Below are 14482 nucleotides of genomic sequence, written 5' to 3' on the forward strand. Positions count from 1 at the left end.
TTCTTGATCGATGGTGGAGTGGGAAAACTCCCCAACATATTCTATGAATCTTTTTACCTACTTGTCATCCTCAAATACCTGCTAGTGCTTGACATTATCAGGTATTGAAGGTATGTATATGACTTCTACCTCATACCTGAGGAGTGGATTTTGTGGGGGACTGAAATTGCTTGTTGCTATTGCAAGGGAGTCAGCCATCCTATTTCCTTCCCTGGGCAGAAATTGGATATTAAAGGCTAGGAATAAATTATCAATTAGATTCCACACTTCATTCCTATACGTCCTCAGTCTGGGGTTTTTAACCTGGCATTGATTCGAGATCTGCCTTACGACTAGCTCAGAGTTTCCATAGACTATTAGGCATTCAATCTTCATATTTTTTACTTTTGTAACCCAAAGAGCAATGCTTTGTACTCCACCATATTGTTGGTCACCTCACATTCCATCTTGAAAGAGAGAGGTATCAGGCTTCCCTCCAAAGATACCAACAATATTCCAACTCCATTTCCCTCTTTTAAGTTTTCCCCGTCGAAGTATAACTCCCATACTTCATTTTCATTTGCACGTTGGTGCTCTAACTGCCTTGTTAGGTGTACTTATGTTTCCTCTAAGAAGACCTCATATTCTTCTAGGAATAGGAAGGAGATGTCACTTTCCCTCTCATGCACTTGGGAGTTTTCTGAGCCTTTAGCTGGGGTCATAGTTTTTACAAACCTAGATTTTGTGTACAACCTCCTTTGCTCACATCCAAAAGTGGGAATAGTGGCATAAGTCAGATTTAACTTTATAAATCCGCCAACCTTGGAACCCCAAGATCTAGATAAGAGCATGTCAAACTGAGGAGGAATATTGGCCACCACTATGTCCATTACCGCACTCTTCATAGGGATCTAACGTAGGTTTACCACCAGATCCTTTATCATCCCTAAGCACTTGACCCTCTTAGAGTCAAAGGAGTACAAGTCCTTGTATGGTCTGGTAATATCCAAGCCCAACTGTTCCATTACTGTTAATGGCATGAGGATGTGTGAGGCTTTAGAATCCAACATGCAATTATGCAGTAAGAGGTAATGGATTACTAGCATTATCTAGAAGGGTGCAGTAGAAGGATCCAACTCTTCCACATGCAGCCCAAAAAAAACCATTGGCCTCTCCTCCTGGATGTTTAAAATATCATGATTTGGTGCTCAGGTAGGTGGATGCATCTCTACCTTCCCATTACTTCGAGTTGAGGCGATAAGACCTTCGATTGATAGGTTTCATGTTTGGTTTTAGAGTAATATTATTTTAGTGATCTTTGAAGGGTTGGAATTAGCATGCCAAGCTCTATCACCTCAAATTTTCTCATGCTCAATTTCTTCATGGTTTTGGCCCAAATCCCAATGGGTGAAAAACCACATACTTGGGTTCTAATCACACAAACCTACTTGTGGCACTTTTCCCTCCAATCCCCAAACAATAGAGCTCAAAGTACCTCCCAATCTACACAAAAATAAACACATTGTTGGGAAGAAACTACCAAACTAGGATGAAATTCGTTGGGATGAAAAAGGGTCCTAGTGAAATTAGGGAAGCATCGCTCTATGGAGCATTATATCCTAGAAATGATGCATAAAAATAGTTGAAATGAAGGTTCAAACATCTATAAAAGGGTCAATAGTATAGGTACTCATGTGCACTAACCCAATGGAGGAAATTAGGTTGATAAAAATTTGGTGCATGATTTGTTGCATGAAAGGGAACCAAATAAATGAATTCCCATTGTTAACTGAGAATATGATGACTATTGTAGCTAACCTGATGGCATTGGGTAGAGGATCATGGTTTGAAATTTATAGGGTGTGGTGTCATACATTGACAACTTTCTCGATGATGCAAAAGTATGAGACTTATGGTAGAACTTTGTGTTGTGATTTTTGTAAGTGGGTCGGTCACGTAATCTAGCATTACATGTATTTAGAGTTCATGTGCAATCACACCTTGGATACTTATATGGTATATTAGGTTAAATATGGCATGGCATAAAACTCAATCAACCTAGTAGAGGTCAAGGTGCAATGGTCAAAGGACCTGAAGGATTTGTTCGACCTGGATGAGGATGAGGAGATTTGGGATGTAGAAGAGGACCGATTATTTTTTACGACTATGGCTAGCCTTGACATCTTGTTAGAGAATACCCTAATACATGTTTTAAATGCATCTATATTTTATATTTATATCATGGTATGGAGGATTTCCCTCTATTTCTCATGAAAATATAGTAAAATATCGAACAAAACATACAAAAAGTGATGTTAGAACCATACAAGGACCGATTGCAGGTAAAATTTGTGACATGTGAAGCGACTAAGACTGATGCAAATGACACTAATCATGCTAGCACTAGTCAAAAGTGCATGATTAATGTCACAAACCCACCCCACAAATTTTTACCCTCACAAGGATAAATACAATTATAAAGAGATATGCACGAAGTTGATTGTGATAGACTGTAATTCCATTGAGGATAATGTTGTATATGATATGCTTCATATCTATGATAGAATGACTAAAAAGAATTCAAAAGGAGGGTGTAAATTGATTCATTAATTTTTGAAGAGTTTTCTAAATTTGATGCATGATTATGGAACCCTACAAAATTTGTGCAAGATGATTGGGTTCACGAAGTATTTAGAGAAGGAAGTTGCTCAAATACCTAGGGGCATAGTTAACCAAGTTGCACACAAAAGGAGGACTAGTAGAGAATTTAGGTTTGGTGCACAAATAGTATCTTATGACATGGGAAATGGTATTCTTTATTAGTCTTTTATGTTAACATCCTATCTAAGAAAACTTGTGAGATTATGGGGAGACCTAAGCTCACTTGGTCCCTTATCTATCTTATATTGGGTAATAAATATAGAATCTTCCCTATTGGCAGACTATCAAATGTGGAGGTATACATTGAAAGGGTCAAAAACATGGCCAATTTTGAAGAGATTGAATTTTTTTATGAAACTAACCCTTATCCATCACTTTTAGGGACAAATTGGGCCTTTCACAATCAATTAATCATAAACTCGAAGAAAAGGTAGATGATTTTCAAATTAGGGAATGCCTACATGATTGTGCCACTGGATCTGAATGAAGGGGACTAGTACATAGAACCTGTTTAAGAAGAGATGGATGGAGAGGCCTTGGAGGAGATCCAAAAATTTAATGCACAAAGGGAGGACTGTGTCAACTCAAAAACAAATGGAGTGTTGAGTTGGTGCAACATTACTTCGCATGCTTTAGATTCTGAAGAACAGTTGGAGAATTTGAAGAATCAACTGCATGAGATCTCTACCAGGAGATGCATGCATATTACTTTCACAATATGTCATATTAGTAATGGAGAAACAAATTTCTATGGAAATCAACTATCTATGCAGGAGAGGATTTGGGATCACAATTCCTAGTATTGTGAATGACGGTGATCTATGAAGGTGGGTTCCTGAAGTGAAATTGAAACAAATCTCTATGTCTAAGAAAAATGTTGGACATAAATATATATTTTCTCCCCCAATATCCTAACCTGTGCATGGAAGTATGAATACCCCAAAAGGTGGTTCAACAACTAAAAGTGTATATAGTGATCCATCTAGATCAACAACCATTACAAATAGAAAGCATGCAATACATACTCCCCCTTAGAAGGGATTATCGATGAACATGACAATGAATCTAAACTAAATATATTGGTGTATGAAAGTAGCAAGATGTCATAACAGAAATTTATAAGGATAGATAAGTACCTCCCCAAGATATATAGCAAGCACAAGTAGTGCACAATGTTGACGACCATTGAGCAATCACTAAAAATAATATATAATAGTAATGAATATATTTCCATTGTTAATATTTCAATATTTTTTAATATTTCCACAGTTAAACCTAACATGACAATAATAGAAGTGACCATTAGATGGGATAGGGGAGAATAAAATTAGTTAAGTGTGAAGGTACGCCTCATTAATCATAAAAAAACAATTAGAGTAATTGAGGTCCAACGAATCATCCAAATTAGTCTATGATAGGATGAATGAAAGGACAAACATGTGATTTAACATGAGTGGCTATTTCAGGAATGATGGTGAGAGATTTAGTTGTACATACCTCGAGATATCATGCCTAGTCCATATTACCAATAAAAAGGGAATAAGGGGGAATAATCTTGTTCATGAGGGATATAATAACTTTCTAGTTGCATATTGGGAGATTGTAGTTAGAATCATTTAGAATCATAGATATGAGCTAAGGAGTCATATCATGACTAAGTTTGAGGATAAATCACAAGGATTATAAGGAGAAAGTATTATGTTTATGGGGAGAGATGTAAGAAATTCATCTATGCATAGGTCACAAACTAAAAACCTATCCATCCGATGACATCCTAAGATAAGGGAAGAGGAGGTTTGGTCACAGGATTTGAGTTGACCACTAAATTTATTGGGTCATCGTCCTAGCCCAGAGGTGTGGACCAAGTAAGAAATATATTCCACCCCGCCCGCTTGATGCTTAACTAGTTCATCTTTATAAGGACGTGTAATACCCCATTGTTGTGTAATAAATTCCCAATGGGGTGTCGCGACAACAATGGTATGGTGGAATGTGCAGGGAGACTCAGTAATGCTGACTATGACCTTGCATACCAAAAGGAGTTTCCAAAGTTAAACTATGACTTATATGTAAAAGAGATGGACAACTCCCATGAAGTTGAGTTGGAAATGTACCATTGGGATTTAGGGTTAGAGAAAGTAACTATTTTTGAATTTAATGGAGATTCCTCATTTCAGTCACTACAATGAGATTAATGTGGTGACTAAACTATTGCTAGCCTATGTGCATGGGGGTTCTCTTTGGTTGTGTTGACGCTTTGATCAACAACCTCCAAAATTTCACCTATACCTAAATTTTGGAGTCTACTAAGGATATTACAATATGTTGTTCCATGGTCACTTCATCATTGATTGACATTTTCGAAGTGTTTGTCTTCTTCTCAAACTATAAGCATCAAAGGCACTTGCTTACATGTTCAACCTTTCGATTTAATTAAAAAATGCACATCATTCTATGCAAGCTTAGATAGGCATTGTGCAACTCTTGAAAGTAAGGCTTGCGAAATCAATATTGATAGTGACTGTGAAATCCATAAGCACAGTGTACTATGCAACCCGTGTCAATATTTAGTGCACATTTTTCATTGACAGTCTCCCTCTCTTTGGTTTTAGTTGTACTTCTATTCTAGTGAGTTTTCTCAACTGTTGCTTTTCCACACTTTTATTTTCATAAGTGTCGTGTTTTCCTTCACCATTATTTATTTCACTTTATTCTTCTTTAACAAGTGGTGTTTTCACGTTACCTTCACTCTAGCATGTGTCTGTTTCAATTTATTTAGTGTTTGTAAGTGTCACTTTCACATTTTCTTAGTGTCACAAGTGTCGCTTCTAACTATTTTCACTCTTGCATGGGTCACACCTTAGCAAATAACTAGAGATAGATATATCACACCCTTTTGCATTACATGGTTCAATATATCATAAGAATATGTTCTAGAGAAATCCCAATAGCTAAGCACACTTTTTTATCACAATCCAAGCTTTTGTTGCAACTTTTATTCTAAGTGTTGCAATGTGGTGTTTAAACTGTTGCACTTAGAAATAAGTGTTTCTTTGTTTTCATTTCAAGGTGTGATTGTTGATCATGAGTCTTGTGCATTCATCTAGATTATATCAATGGAATTCATCGATGTGATCCATGTTTGAGTCTCATTCAAATGGATTTCCCTCTCTTACTCTACTAGTCCCACACTTGCCATTTTCGAAATCTTCTTTGTCCTTCTGCCCAATGCAAGTTGTAAATACATGAACCCTCTCCTAGGTGATTAGCACGACATATTCACGAGCCTCATTGATCAGATATCTTCCTCCTAGACTTGTGCACTGAGTCTCTATTAAGGTCATCCTCTGTGGTTGCACATTCAGAACCTTCAAAGCATAGTCACCTAACCCTTCTTGCTTGTATTGACTCACTGCACTGAGTTTTGAGAATTTTTTCCTTGTATGGTTCATGGAGCATTTCTAGTGGCCCTTTGCAAAATAAAACTATCCCATAAAAGGTCCCTTCCTTCTCACAATTCATTAAGCCTCTCCGTTGGTAAAGTGACTTCCCTTTTACTACTCACCTTAACCAACTATGCAGTCTCCTCTTTTAGTGATCCCTCCTAAGAACAAGGCACATCATTAGTGCACATTTAGCCATTATTGAAGAGAATTGCGCTAGCATAAGGAACAGGGAACATATCTAGTGAATAGTTAGCCACTTTTGAAGAAAATTGTGCTATAATAGGGCATAGGGTGCATTTCTAGTGGACATTCGACCACTATTGAAGAAAATTGCACCCTCCCTTAAGCCTTTCCGTTAGTCATAGTGCATGGCACAATTTTAGTCAACAAGCCATCAATGCTTGTCCACTACACTCCCTCACTACACCAATATTGAGTCTTTCCCTATTTTCTATGTGCATGGTGCACTTTTATTCCATACTCAAGGCCTCCCTCAATCACTATGAATCTCAATTTCACTCTCATTGTCTCCTTCTGCTTTGAGCCTAGCACTTGGCACAGCTTTAGTTAGCAAGCTCATCACACTGTCTCTTGCACTTTCCCACTGCATTGGACCCTAAATAGCCCCTCCTCATAGTGCATGAAGTAGTTCTAGTGAATAGTGATTCCTTCCTTAGTCATTGCTAAGCTCAATTGCCTCACCCTCAACAAGCCTTCCTCTTTCAGCCGTCACTCAGGCCTATCACAAGAAACCTCTTCCATGCGCAAGGCACAGATAGAATAGATGATTTCAAGACTGATATTTCCTGATCATGAGTGATATTCATTGTTAGGTGTACCACCTGAAGATTACAAGATGATATGCTCAAGGAAGATGTCAAGGACAAGAATAAAAGAAGCACTTGCAGATAAGAAGCACAAAGAAGAACCATCCTGAAGACATGGAGAGATCCTGAACCAAGATAGATTGAAGACATTTCATGATAACTCTTAAGGTCTTGATGATGATCCAAGACCCTTAGGCGGGTGATGATGAATAACAAAGATTATCTCTCATGAAGATGAAGTATTGATTAGATCTATCATGAACAAGTCAAAGACATAGCAGCAAGATAGCAGTTTGGTATTGTCGCATCACCATGAAGTTCCATGTCATCAATTCCAAGTCATCCCCTATACAAGTGTCTTCACAATGTCATATGTGTCAATGTTTCTTGCCACATCATTTGTAGATGTAATGATGTATTATAAAAAGGAAAATGGAAAAATGTAATGTGTGGAAGTCCAACGGTCATATGTGGAATATGAAAAGTCATATGTGGACAAAAGAGTCTTATATAAGTTCAAATGTTATTTAAGAGTCCAATAGTCATGAGGGTAGTTCAAGAGTCATGGTGATCTGAATTTAAACAGGAACACAACAAATTACAGATATAACCATAAATACAAAGATGTGGTAGAAATAAAACTTCCTTTCCTTAATATCAAATACTGAAATATGCTTACAAACAGAATGGAAATAAGACTAGCTCGGGCTACATGCCTCTGAACTTTGTTACAATGAAGTTTAGAGGCCTATTTATTATTGAGAAACAATGGAAAACCCTAAACATCCAGAAACCTAACCCTAGGAGATGAAGCGCCAAACTATGGGTCCCGTTTGGGTAAATTGGTAGATCAACTTCCTGTGGTCGTAACTTTGGCATACGATCTTCGCTTGATGCACACAATATCTAGGTAGAAATATATATTCGAGGAATAAAAATTTTGAATGAAAAAAATCATTGTATGACCCATGCTTGTCCCAATTTTTCCCAAAAAATGCCATTTACGGCCTTGAAACGGCTCTGGAAGTTCAGGACCTGAAAAATTGCCAAAAATAGTAAATCGTTCTACAAATAAGGAAACTGAAAAACTGAAAGAAACAATGATGGGGGTCCAAGTGGAATCGATGGGTGGACAACAATATCCCCCTAGATCATTCCTCCCCCCTTAGGAAGCAATGGTCCCCATTGCGTTGAGTTCCTCCATGATATGAGGAAACTTCTGCTGAACTTGGTCCCTGGTGAGCCATTTTCCCTGGTGAAAGAGTTGGCTTGCTTTGACAACTCGATATAGTTGGATCATTTTCTATCGGGTTTTATTGATCTACATGTCCATGATCTGATCAGTTGTGGCTTGTTCCATGCAATGTCGATTTAACTCTATAGGTGTGAGTTGTTCTGCAATGTTTGATGTGTCTAGCAATGGTGGGAATGTTGAGCTCAAATGCATTATCTCCCACAACCTTGGTAATGGTGTAAGGAACATATCATAGTGGTATGAGTTTCCAATAGGCTTCGGTAAGGCATTCCTTCTACAAATGCAAGTATACTTTATCGCCTACCTAGAACTTGAGTGGCACTCGATGTTGATCATGTTGCTACTTGTACTTGGCATTTGATTTCTCTATAATTTCAGGGACCTGCTGAAGGATATGTTGGATGTTATCAATGAATTTGTTTTCCTTATCGACCTCCAACTGGGCATGAGCTGAATCTACCTAAGTAGCTACAAATGGTTAGCCACATCAATGGGACATAGTGGATGGAATCCCAAGCCCACTTGAAAAGTGTTGTGGCCAGTCGAGCTGTGGAGAGCCCATTTATAGTTGTGTTGGACATAGGGGATGATCTCATCCAATGTACATGGATTATTTAAGTTTTACATGCATAAAATGTGTACATTCATCCTGTTGACGACCTCTGCCTAGCCATCAGTTTGGGGATGGAAAGTTGTGGACTTAGTGAGCTTTGTGTCCAACATCGACCAGAGACTAGACCAAAATGTATCGAGGAACCTGTTGTTCCAATCTGAGATGATAGATTGTGGGATCCCAAAGTGTACCCACACTCGTTTAAAGAAGAGTTTAGCAGTGGCTTCTATTGTGATATTCTTCTTACAGCCTGCCATAATGGCCATCTTCAAGAATCTGTCAACGACCATAAAAACACAGTTGTTTCCATGCTTATTAGAAGGAAGGCCCAACATGTAATCCATGGAGATGGATTTCTAATGAGCTCAAAAAATGGGTAACTTATTGGGCTCATTTTGCCTATTATTCTCGATTAATCCACCATTCTTCATAGTTTATGCATGATTTTGAGTATATTTATGTTAATTGAATGAATGAGAATAGTCACTTGACCATGAAGTCTAATACGTGTTTATTGCAAATTTTTAGACAACTTTTGGACCAAGGTCAAGCATTTATGAGCCAGTTGATAGCTAAATACGAGGGAACAAGGCTGAGGATTTGTAGGAAGGGTGTCTCCTGCACTAAATGGCCAATTCCTCGAGTTCTCCACCATCAACTCGGAGTTCATCAGCCCACCAAAGATGATTCCCAAGAACAGCCGAGAAGCTTTTGTAAAGTGGTTGATTACTTGCAGTTTGAGCAACCAAGCCCCTTGAGTTAAGGGGGATCTCTTGGAGGTCCTCGTAGTGCATAATTAGGAAGGCTTCCAACCTTCATAGTTTACTTCTTGAACATTTGTATTTCACACTTTAGTGTTGCTCTGCCTTCCAGCCCATTTTGGAGCTTTTGCTGTAAACATTTTTGTGACATGGTTATTTTTTGAGTAATGGAGATCAGTTTCATTTTGCATCATCTCTGAGCTTCTTCTTAGGAGGCTGTAGCTCTTGGGGTTGGGCCCAACCCAAGTTCCAGTACCTCCTTGGTGTACTTTTATATGTTTTTGCTACATTCATAGAATAATTTTTGCTAGTAGACTAAAATCTTGCTTGGTTATGTAGGTCATTTTTGATGGTTGAAATAGCTTTTCATGTTTCAGGTTGATTTGATAGGTTGGTAACAGAAAATATCTTCGAGAAAGGCCATCAAGAAACACTTGATTTCACCTCTCCCTCGTTGGGACCATGAGCTGAGACCAAGGCATCCTTGCTGCCACAAAAACACTGTTCTTGCTTCTTCATGCAATTGCTAGTGTTAGATTCTTAGTTACAAAAGTTGATACCAGTTGTTATTACATACTTAGATCTGTTCTTGCTTAGTTTTCTTATTTATCTTACATGATTTTCTACCAATAAATTTCTGTTCATCATGGTTGCTGGTTTCTAGGTCAAAATAGGTCAAAATAGCTAGATCTTTGGTTTGCATAGTCTTTGTTTGGTCAGTTTTGGAAAATAGTGTGTAGAACACCTGTGATACCTCCCTGCCTACCCTTCCTCCATCATAAAACCTGCTCCAACCCCTTAACTCATATTCCTCCCCTTCATTTTCCACCCTTTTCCGACTTGACCTAATTTCCATATCTTTGTGCAACCTTGCTCTATCCATCCTTGAACAAATCCAACCATCCTTAATCACTCCTTAGCTTCATTCACCAGGTCCTAGACCTCTTCACATCCTCATCCAACCTCCATCTCCACTTTTCCACCTTCCTTCGACCATCAACCCTCCAAAATCCCCTTTCGAAACATCCTGTAGAAGTTCACGAAAGCATTTTTCCAAGATCTGAACACTATGAAACTCTCTATAAGGGTGCTAGGGACCCCTTAGGCCCTCTTCTCACCTTCCCAACCTCCTGCAAGCACCTACCCCATTTCCGTTCGCCAATCAACCTCTGCACAGTCAAAAACAGTTAAAGCACATGCATAATAATTCTACAAGATTACTCAAAAATACAAAAAGATGTTCCTTCTCAGATTCCACTTCAAAATTATCTTAGACACATGAAATTTACCTTCCCAAGAGTCAATGGCATCCATTTCTATAGTTTTCATCCTTTTTCTCGCACCAGTAGGGTTAGTCAGTAAACTAGGGTTTGCTAGGGTTTGCATTTCCTTTCAGCTTTTAGCTTCTTTTTGCAAGTAGATTAGCCTCCGTTGAGTTAGCTTTCATCCATCACAGTTAAAAGCTTCTTTTAAGAGCTCATAGAAGTCGGCTTAAGCTCCTAGCGAACTTGTGCTAGCTGATCCAGTGTTAGCATGCGACAAGAGCTAGTACTTGTGCATATAGCACCGTCACTTCGAAGTTTGTTACGAACTACCGGGTTGATAAAAGTAAAGAAGGGAGTCCCAGGAGTTGCAACATTATTGCTGCAATACTGGAGCCCACCATCTTTTTGGCGTCATTGCTAGGGAAGCGTCAAAGTATTTGTGATTGCTGCTTTTCTTCTATTTTCTACTGCAACCTTCTGCTCAGTGGTTTATTTCAACAAGCGTAGAATAGTTGTTTCATTTCCATTCTACAATTTCATTTCCGCAAGAGTAGATTAGAAATTTCCTGCTTTCCTAGATTAGTATTTCAATTTTGCAAGCGTAGACTAGCATTTCAATTCTTCAAGCATAGCTTAGCATTTCCTTTCTGCAATTTCATTTCAGCAACATAGATTAGTCATTCCCCGCTTTCATTTCAATTCTACAATTTTCATTTCAGCAAGGTTTATTGTAATTAGTTTCAATTTGTTGTTCAGTTGATTTCAATTTTGCAGGTACAATTAGAAAAAACGCCAAAAATTAGCCAAAAATATTCCCTTTCATGCCTCGTAGGAATAGAGACAATACAAGAAAATTCTTACCCAACACCCCCACCACATCACTGAGTCACCCTTCTCTCTTCTTCGATGGAAGTGATCCAGAAGAACCTATAGGTGAACCTCCAGAGATATACAAAGATCCTATAACAGAAGAAGAGCAAGAGAACATTCCTCTTGAGACCATGGCTGAACACAGAAACGGTATAGGGGACGAGGAGAGAATGGAAGGTGCCTTTCCCATCCGAGAGACCAACGGGGACACGAATATGAAAAACATAAGTCCCTTAGCCTTACCTCACTTCCATGGATTTACCACTCAAGACCTTGATACCTTTTTGTTTGAGTTTGCTGTCCTTTGTCGAACTTATGACTATGCAGAAGACGAGCAAAAGTTGAAACTCTTTCCCTCTACCCTCAAGGATGCAGCCCTACGCTAGTTCATGGGGTTACCTGGAAACAATATCACAACTTGGGCTCAGATGCAGCAAGCCTTTAACAATAAATACCGGGACTACTTTAGGTCAAAGGAAACGAAGGGAGAAATCTTTCATATGACCATGGGAAGTGATGAATATTTGGAAGACTATGAAGAAAGGTTCCAACTTAGTTATAAAAGGGCCAGGTGCACACTTGACCCTGAATCTCTGAAGCTGGTTCTGCTCCAAGGAGTCCCTGAAGACCTTCTAGATACCCTCCATTTGCTAGCTGGCGGAGACATTTACCAACTACCTTATGATGACATAAAGACTGTGTTTAGAAACAATTCTAGGGTAGCCCGGAAAAGAGGTAGGGGGAATCCACTTTCAGCTAGTGCCACCTCCAAACATGAGTTTACAAATTAGATGGAAGACCTTAAAAGTGAGGTGAGACAGACCATTGCCATGCAACTGGATACTTTTCGAATCCAACAGAAGAAAGAGGAAGCTGAGAGGGCTTTGGCCATCTTTTGTCCCAGATGTACAAAGAAGCATCCTAAGAACAAGTGTCCATTGCACTCAGTAGAGGTATGTTTCGTTTGTGAGGAAGACCACCCTACAAACCAATGCCCAACCTTACCTGGACTTAAAGCTATGTACCTAGGGGCTAAGGGAACCACTGAACCACTCTACTTCCATAACCAAAGGGGGCCACATGGATCCAGACCTTATCAGCAGGGGATGCAAGGGACACTGCAAATTTATTACAACCCCAACCAATCCACTAATATACCATCTTGGGGTCCCCCTACTCATCCTTCCTGGTCCTCACCTCCTCCTTGGTCATATCCATCTCAATACCATACTCAACCTGCTGCTCATTCGTTTCACTCTAATGTTTAGCCACAACCTTAGTGGAATGCACCTCAGCCGGGTTAGAGGCCCCAATAAAACTCTCCTCCCGCTATTTTGCCTCCACCACTTGCTCAACCACAACCATTACCTCCTGCTCCTTCAAGATTGCCCCAGACGCCTGCTCAACCAAACCCAAACCCCAATAACAGACAGGCCTAGTAGGTATATACTAGAGAGACAACATGCCCTACCTATTTTGTGGAGGTTCAGGAGATCAACCTACGATCTGGGAAGGTCCTCCCAGATTTCCCACCTCCTCCTCCAGAGGATGATGAAGAGAAACAAGAAAGTGAACCCAAAGCAATTCCACCCTTTCCTGAGAGACTAATGCCAAGCAGGCAACCAAACCCAAAGGAGACTGAACTTCTGGGAGAACTTAAATAGTTGTGTGTAAAAATTCCACTTCTCCAAGCCATAAAAGATGTACCAATCTACAACAAATTGATCAAGGAGAAGTGTTTCAGGCACCCAGGCAGGCGCAAGAGAGATGCCCCAACCATCAATGTCATAGGACAACTGTCCGATCTGATGTTGGGACAAGTAATCTGTTCAAAATATGTGGACCCTTGGAGTCCTGTAGTTGATGTCCACATAAATGGCACCATAATCCCCCACACCCTGATTGATCTAGGGGCTGCCATTAATGTGATGTCCAGGGACACCATGCTCAAACTCAACCTTCAGAGTTCCCTAAGAAAGACCTCGACAGTACTACAGTTAGCAGACCACTCCACTGTGACTCTCGAAGGGATTGTGGAAGATGTCATGGTCTCTGTTGATTCCTCGGAGTACCATGCGGACTTCTTGGTCGTTCAGCCAAAGGCAAAACTCACTGGATACCCCCTCATTTTGGGAAGGCCTTGGTTAGCTACTACATATGCTTACATTAGTTTTCAAGCTGGGAGCATGACCTTCAAGAATGGGCCCATGTCCAAACAGCTAGTCTTATATCCTCCTACCCAACCTTTGCTAGAACATGACTTACCTCTCTGGTTGGAGGAGCGAGATGAGGATGAAGTCTACTCTGCACCAGTGTGCACAGTGGAAGCCACCTGAGGAGGCCCTCAAACCGAGGACGACCTGATCGAGAATTTGATTCAAAATCCACCTCCCAGTGTGCTGCCATTAGAGGAGTTGGTGGAAGGTGTTAACACCCAGGTTGTTCCCTATGACTCCCAAGGGAATACGACCAGGGTAACCACTAACCAATCTTTGGATCACAGTTTCTAGCCAAACTGCAATCAGAGAGGGCTCTCTCTTTATGATTTGTCTCTGTTATGATGGTGTTTTAGGCTAGGTATTATGCTCAAGTTTTGGTTTATGTTTTGGTTGTAGGATTTCCTTCAGGGCTTAAGCTGTAGTGTTTAGAGAGTAATATATCATTGGGCAATGGAGTCTGGAGTTGTGAAATGCTTTGAAGTGCAGAATTGGTGGTGTTCAAACTGCAGGGCCAATTGTGTATCTCAGACAAACAAATTTAACTTGAATGGTGAGGCATGTTAGTCAACAGAAAGCAATTAAGAAT

Source organism: Pinus tabuliformis, chromosome 9, assembly GCF_031772625.1.
Source record: "Pinus tabuliformis cultivar Carrire ecotype Pingquan chromosome 9, CPIR1, whole genome shotgun sequence".
Taxonomy (NCBI): domain Eukaryota; kingdom Viridiplantae; phylum Streptophyta; class Pinopsida; order Pinales; family Pinaceae; genus Pinus; species Pinus tabuliformis.